Consider the following 7986-nt stretch of genomic DNA (forward strand, 5'->3'; position numbering starts at 1 on the left):
GACACTATGAAAGCAGTACTAAGAGGAAAATTCATGGCTCTGAACGCACACATAAAGAAGATGGAGAAATATCATACCAATGAATTAACAGCACAACTGAAAGCTCTAGAACAAAAAGAAACAAACTCACCCAGGAGAAATAGACACCAGGAAATAATCAAATTGAGGGCTGAAATCAACGAAATACAAACCAAGAGAACAATACAAAAAATCAATGAAACAAAGAGTTGGTTCTTTGAAAAAATCAACAAGATAGACAAACCCCTAGCCAAATTAACCAAAAGGCAAAGAGAGAGCACCCAAATTAACAAAATCAGAAATGAAAAGGGAGACATAACAACAGACAATGAGGAAATACAGAGAGTCATCAGGTCATACTTCAAAAACCTGTACTCCACAAAATTGGAAAATCTGGAAGAAATGGACAATTTTCTGGATAGATACCACATACCAAGGTTAAATCAAGACCAGAGAAACCATTTAAATAGACCAATAACCCCTAAAGAAATAGAAACAGTCATCAAAAGTCTCCCAACCAAAAAAAGCCCAGGATCAGATGGTTTTGAAAGGCCCCCCGTCTCAGTAACTTAGCCTAAGAAACGGCCTTGAGAAAGATAATTGGGAAAGTAACCTTGAGTCAAGGCAGAAGATATCAAACACCCGGTCTTGGGAGGAACAAACCTTGAGTCAGAACAAGATATCTATAATTGGCTACCTGGCCTTGGAGAACAGACAGCTGCACATTCCTGAAAATTAAAGATAGCCCCCAAGTTCACCCTGGCCTTATTTGAATTAACCAATGGGGACCCTGTAACTATGCTTCTCGCTTCTGTAACCGTGCTTCTGCCCCCAGGACTCTATAAGAAGTCCCCCTTCCCCTAGGAAGGCGCGCAAGTACTCCGAGAGACTTGCCGCCCCAGGTACCTGTGTATTCAAATAAACCCTCTTGCTGTTTGCATCTGATCTGTGGTCCCGGCGTGTTCCTTGGGTTTGGGGTCTCTCTTGAGGAAAGATCCCCGGTGGGGGGCTTTCTTTCAGTTTCAGTGCAGAATTCTACCAGACTTTCAAAGAAGAACTAATACCAATACTCTTCAAATTGTTCCACACAATAGAAACAAAAGGAACACTACCAAACTCTTTCTATGAAGCTACAATTACCCTGATACCTGAACCAAACAAAGATGCAACAAAGAAAGAGAATTACAGAGCAATCTCCCTCATGAACATTAATGCAAAAATACTCAACAAAATATTGGCAAACCGAATCCAAGAATACATCAAAAAAATTATCCATCATGACCAAGTAGGTTTCATCCCAGGGATGCAAGGATGGTTCAACATACGAAAATCTGTAAGTGTAACATACCATATAAACAAACTGAAAGAAAAAGAACCACATGATCATCTCATTAGATGCTGAAAAAGCATTTGACAAAATCCAACACTCCTTCATGATAAAGGTCTTAGAGAGATCAGGAATACAAGGAACATTCCTAAACATAATAAAGGCAATTTACAGCAAGCCAGCAGCCACTATCAAATTAAACGGAGAGAAACTCAAACCGATACCACTAAAATCAGGAACAAGACAAGGCTGTCCACTCTTGCCATATTTACTCAATATAGTACTTGAAGTTCTAGCTAGAGCAATACGACAATAAAAAGAGATCAAAGGGATACAAATTGGAAAGGAAGAAGTCAAACTTTCACTATTTGCAGATGATATGATAAGGTCACATAAGCGACCCCAAAAATTCTACCAGGGAACTCCTACAGCTGATAAACTCCTTCAGTAAAGTGGCAGGATACAAGATCAACTCAAAAAAATCAGTAGCCCTCCTATACACAAATGATAAAAGGGCTGAGAAAGAAGTCAGAGAAACATCACCCTTTACAATAGCCACAAATAATATAACACACCTTGGGATAACACTAAATAAGTGAAGGACCTTTTTGATAAAAACTTTAAATCTCTAAAGAAAGAAATTGAAGAAGATATCAGAAAATGGGAGGAAATCCCATGCTCACGGATAGGTAGGATTAACATAGTAAAAATGGCAATTTTACCAAAAGCAATCTACAGATTCAATGCAATCCCCATCAAAATACCAACACAATTCTTCACAGACTTGGGAAGAACAATACTCAACTTCATATGGAAAAACAAAAGACCCAGGATAGGTAAAAGAACCCTGTATAATAAAGCAACCCTGGAGGCATCACCATCCCTGACCTCAAGCTCTACTAAAGAGCTATAGTAATAAAAACAGCCTGGTACTGGTATAAAAACTGACATATGGACCAATGGAATAGAATTGAAGACCCTGACATCAATCCACACACATACGAACACCTGATTTTTGACAAAGAAGCCAAAACCATACAATGGAAAAAAGAAAGTATCTCCAACAAATGGTGCTGGCATAACTGGATGTCAATATGTAAAAGATTACAAATAGATCCATATCTGTCACCATGCATAAAACTCAAGTCCAAGTGGATCAAAAATCTCAATATAAATCCTGTTACACTAAACTTAATAGAAGAGAAAGTAGGAAGTACTCTTGAACGCATTGGCACCGGAGATCACTTCCTAAATATAACACCAGCAGCACAGACACTGAGCAACAATTAATAAATGGGACCTCTTGAAACTGAGAAGCTTTTTCAGGCAAAAGATATAGCCAATAAGACAAAAAGACAGCCTACAGAATGGGAAAAGATCTTCACCAACCCCACATCTGACAGAGTATTGATCTCCACAGTATATAAAGAACTCAAGAAATTAGACATCAAAATACCGAACAATCCAACTACAAAATGGGCTAAAGAGCTAAACAGAGAATTCACAAAACTCAACATCCTTAATCATCAGAGAAATACAAATCAAAACGACTCTGAGATACCACCTTACACCTCTCAGAATAGCTATGATCAAAAACACTAATGACAGTCAATGTTGGAGAGAATGCGGAGCAAAGGGAACACTCCTCCACTGTTGGTGGGAATGCAAACTTGTACAATCACTGTGGAAATCAGTATGGCGGTTTCTCAGAAAATTGGGAATCGAACTACCTCAAGACCCAGCCATACCACTCTTGGGCATATACCCAAGGAATGCTCAATCATACCACAAGGGCATTTGCTCAGCTATGTTCATATCAGCATTATTTGTAATAGCCAGAACCTGGAAACAACCTAGATGCCCATCAACTGAAGAATGGATTAAGAAAATGTGGTACATATACACAATGGAGTACTACTCAGCAGAGAAAAACAATGACAGCATGAAATTTGCAGGCAAATGGATGGAACTGGAAAAAAATCATCCTGAGTGAGGTAACCCAAACCCAGAAGGACAAACATGGTATGTACTCACTCATAAGTGGATTCTAGATAGAAAATAGAAAGCAAAGAACAATCAGACAACAACTCACAGAACCATAAGGCTATATATATATATATATATATATATATATATATATATATATATATATATATATATATATATATATATATGAATGACATGGAGGACCTTAGGATGACTGTTGCTTATAATAAGATCTGGTTTTACTCAATTACTGAGCAACCCTCAATGAAACATCACAATATTAAGAGCTGCCAGCTTGGGTCGTGCTGGGATCAAGAACAATGGGCCTTAGTGGTTCGTGTTCCTGGAGTTGCGTCCATGCCAATGGATACCCACATGCTCCAGAAGAGAATTTGACATCGCTGCTGCCATTGTTGCTGGTATAACAGTGGCAACCACTGCTATTACTGTTTCGGGGATTGCCATTTCATAACTGGTTACTACAGCTAGCACAGTGGAGACCCTGGCAGCAAAAGTAGCTACCACAGTTAATTAATCTTTCATTCTATTGGGCATGACAAATTTAAATCAATAGTTATATACATTTCGATTGGCCTTGAAAGCTATAAATTTACAAACTCAAGTTCCACTTGCTCTTAGGATATCATCTTACAAGGACTCCAATTTGCAGTAAAACTTGTTAAGGAAGGGAATGGCTCAGTTGTCTTTAACCTACTGGCTATGGGTAGATTAAGACTTCTGTTGGGGGCTGGAGAGATGGCTCAGAGGTTAGGATCACCGACTGCTCTTCCAGAGGTCCTAAGTTCGGTTCCCAGCGGCCACATGGTGACTCACAACCATCTGTAATGAGATCTGGCACCCTCTTCTGTATACATAATAAATAAATAAATGGATCTTTAAGGAAAAAAAATGAGATCTGATGCCTTCTTCTGGCCTGTAGACATACATGCAGGCAGATCACTGTATACATAATGAATAAATAAATCTAAAAAAAAAAAATCAGAAGCGAACTTCTGCCAACTGGGGTTCCCCCATTGTGCTGTAAGTCTGCATTTAAGACCTCCTCCCTCCTTCAATAAATGACATTCCACATTAAAAAAAAAAAAAAGAAGAGGGGGTCAAGAACATGATTGGGAAACCCACAGAGACAGCTGACCAGTGCTAGTTGGAGCTCACTGACTCTAGACTGGCAGCTCAGGAACCTACATGGGACCGAACTAGGCCTGCTGAATGTGGGTGACAGTTGTGTGGCTCGATCTGTTTGTGGGGTCCCCGGCAGCAGGACCAAGACTTATCCCAGATGCATGATGGGGGCAGAGTGGGAGGGAGGTGAGGAGGCGGGAGAAAGGGAGGGAGGGGGAACTGGGGTTGGCATGTAAAATGGAAAAAAATTTTAATAAATAAACATATTTAATAATAATAATTAAAAAAACAAGGGCCAACGAGAGAGATGGCTCTGTGGGTAAGGTACTTGTCACTGAGTCAGACAACCTGAATTTGATTCCCAGGGCCCACATTGTGGAAACAGAGAACCAACTTCAGTAAGTGGTCCTCTGTCCTCCACAAGCATGCTGTGGATCTCATGGCAACATACATGTATACACACACAAGTGCACACATACGTACTTGCACATACACATAAATGTAATCTTTTGTTTTTGGTTTTGTTTTTTTTTTGGTTTTTTGAGACAGAGTTTCTCTGTGTAGCTTTGCGCCTTTCCTGGAACTCACTTGGTAGCCCAGGCTGGCCTCGAACTCACGGAGATCCACCTGGCTCTGCCTCCCGAGTGCTGGGATTAAAGGCGTGTGCCACCACGGCCCAGCTGTAATCTTCTTTTTAAAATATTTATTTATTTATTATGTACACAGAAGAAGGCATTAGATCTCAATACAGATGGTTGTAAGCCACCATGTGGGTGCTGGGAATTGAACTCAGGACCTCTGGAAGAGCAGTCAGTGCTCTTAACCTCTGAGCCATCTTTCCAGTCCACATAAATGTAATCTTAAAAAAGAAAAATCTTGGGGTTAGGGATATAGCCCAGTGGTAGAACGCTTGCCTAGCAAGCGCGAGGCCCTGGGTTCAGTCGTCAGCCCTGGGGGTAGGGGGGAAGAAAAATCTTTTAAAATAGAACTGGGAGTGGAGTGTTTCTTGCACAGGTTTGAAGGCTGCAGGTCTAAGCAGCATACCACAAGCTCTTGCAAAGCTTCTCTTTGCCTAGTTACCATCAGCTGGACCACTTGTGCACTTCTGTGAGATTTCTATCCTTCTCCTTAGCAAGTCACCAGGGTCCAATCTTGGTGGTTACCCCTTATCTAATCTAACCACTTCCCAAAGGCCTTACTCCAAATAGAGGTGATGGATTACATCTGTGTGGTCCTCCTCCCTCCTCCCTCCTTCTTTTTCTTTTTCGAGACAGGGTTTCTCTGTGAAACAGCCCTGGCTGTCCTGGAACTCACTCTGTATGTAGACCAGGCTGGTCTCGAACTCACAGAGATCCGCCTGCCTCTGCTTCCTGAGTGCTGGGATTAAAGGTGTTTGCTACCACCCCCTGAGTGCTGGGATTATAGATGTGTACCACCCACCACTGGGCAGAACCATCTTTCTTTCTTTTGTTTTTTTGTTTTGTTTTTGCTTTTCAAGACAGGGTTTCTCTGTGTTACAGCCCTGGCTGTCTTGGAACTGGCTTTGTAGACCAGGCTGGCCTCAAACTCACAGAGAACCGCCTGCCCCTGCTTCCTGAGTGCTGGGACTTAAGGTGTGCACTATCAACCACAGCCTGGCTAGAAACATGTTTTTTTTATTGTCATCTTACTATGTGAAAACTGTAAGTCCTTATTACCTATTCTCAATCATAGTCTCTTTTTCAAAATTTATTATTTTTTATTTAGGTATGTATATCTGTGTGTAAGCCACATATGTGCAGGTGTGCCTAAGGAGGCTAAAAGAACAAATCAGATACCCTGGAGCTGGAGGTACAGGCAGTTGTGGGCCACCTCATATGGGCCCTGAAAACTGAATTCTGGTCCCCAGAAGAGCAGTGAGTACTCTTAATGACTGAGCCATCTTTCCAGCTCCTATATTTTCCCTTTAATATTTCTTTGTCCTACCTCTCCTTGACCCAGTACTTTATTCAATAATGTACTAGTGGGAGTTTTCAGACAATTACTGATTTGGCCAGTATCCAAATCCAAATCTGAGACAGCAGCTCTGAAGGACAGCATCGAGGGGTTTATGTAAGTGGTGGCAGATACAAATGTTTAGATGTAAGAAAAAGAATTTTACTTCCTGATGGCATTTCTTTATTTAATGTCAAGAATTACCTCATCAGATCTCTATTTATTTATTTTGGAGCTGAGGATCGAACCCCGGGCCTTGTGCTTGCCTAGCAAGTTCACTACCATTGAACTAAATCCCCAACCCCATTTTTTTTTTTTTAAATTTTATTTCACATACATTGGTGTTTTACCCTGGGTGATGGGTCCCAGGAACTGGAGTTACAGACAGTTGTGAGCTGCCATGTGGTTGCTGGGAATTGAACCAGGGTCCTCTGGAAGAGCAACCAGTGCTCTTAACCACTGAGCCATCTCTCCAGCCCCACCTCTTCAGATCTTATATGATGAATAACACCACATAGTTACTTGGACACAGGTACGCATAAGCTGCAGAGAGAACTCTCTAGGAAGTGACATGTATTAAAAACACAAGACACAAAAATAGTAGGAGTTAGAACTATAAAGAGACATAGGCTTCTATCTCATCAATCTACCCGTGCAGCCTTCTCCCAAATCAAGCTGTTTTGGTATTACTCTCTGCCCCCTTCCTCTCCCCTCCCTTATATTTTTGGTTTCGCTTGTCTCCCTAAATATGATGAATTTAACTGTTGTTCTCTTTCTATTTCCTACAGGTCAGTCTTTTCAGAACTTGGGGATTTCAATCCAGTCACTGAACATACATGGTCACACAGACGTCTAATGTTAGCCCTCTAGAGGCCAAGGCAGGAGGACCATGATTCAAGGCTAACCTGGGCTAGATATGGAAACCCTGTTTCAAAAAGCCAAAACAGGGCTGGGGATGTGGTTCATTTAGTAGAGTGTTTGCTTACCACACACTAGCCTTGGGTTCCATATGCAGCAAGAATAAACTCAGTGTGGTGGCATATGCCTGTAATCTCAATACTGTGGAGGTAGAGGTAGGTGGATCTCTGTGAGTTCATTGTTACCCTGGTTTACATAGTTCCAGGACAGACAGATAAGGATCCATAGGGAGACCTTGTCTTTTTTTTTTTTTTTTTTTTTAAAGATTTGTATTTACTTATTTATTTATTTATTTATTTATTTATTTATTATGTATACAGAAGAGGGCGCCAGATCTCCTTACAGATGGTTGTGAGCCACCATGTGGTTGCTAGGAATTAAACTCAGGACCTCTGGAAGAGCAGTCAGTGCTCTTAACCTCTGAGCCATCTCTCCAGCCAGAGAGACCCTGTTTTAAACAAACAAAAATTCAAGATCATTCTCAGCTTATAGTGAGTTACCTTGGGATCATTTTAAACACAACAAAAAGCAGAAGAAGATATCTGAATCTGTAGCTATAAATAAAATCTGTGCTCAGAGCCAGTTTGACCAGAGGAAAAGAACAACCAAGAATGGTCCTG

This window comes from Onychomys torridus, chromosome 23 (assembly GCF_903995425.1).
Source record: "Onychomys torridus chromosome 23, mOncTor1.1, whole genome shotgun sequence".
In the NCBI taxonomy this organism is placed as follows: domain Eukaryota; kingdom Metazoa; phylum Chordata; class Mammalia; order Rodentia; family Cricetidae; genus Onychomys; species Onychomys torridus.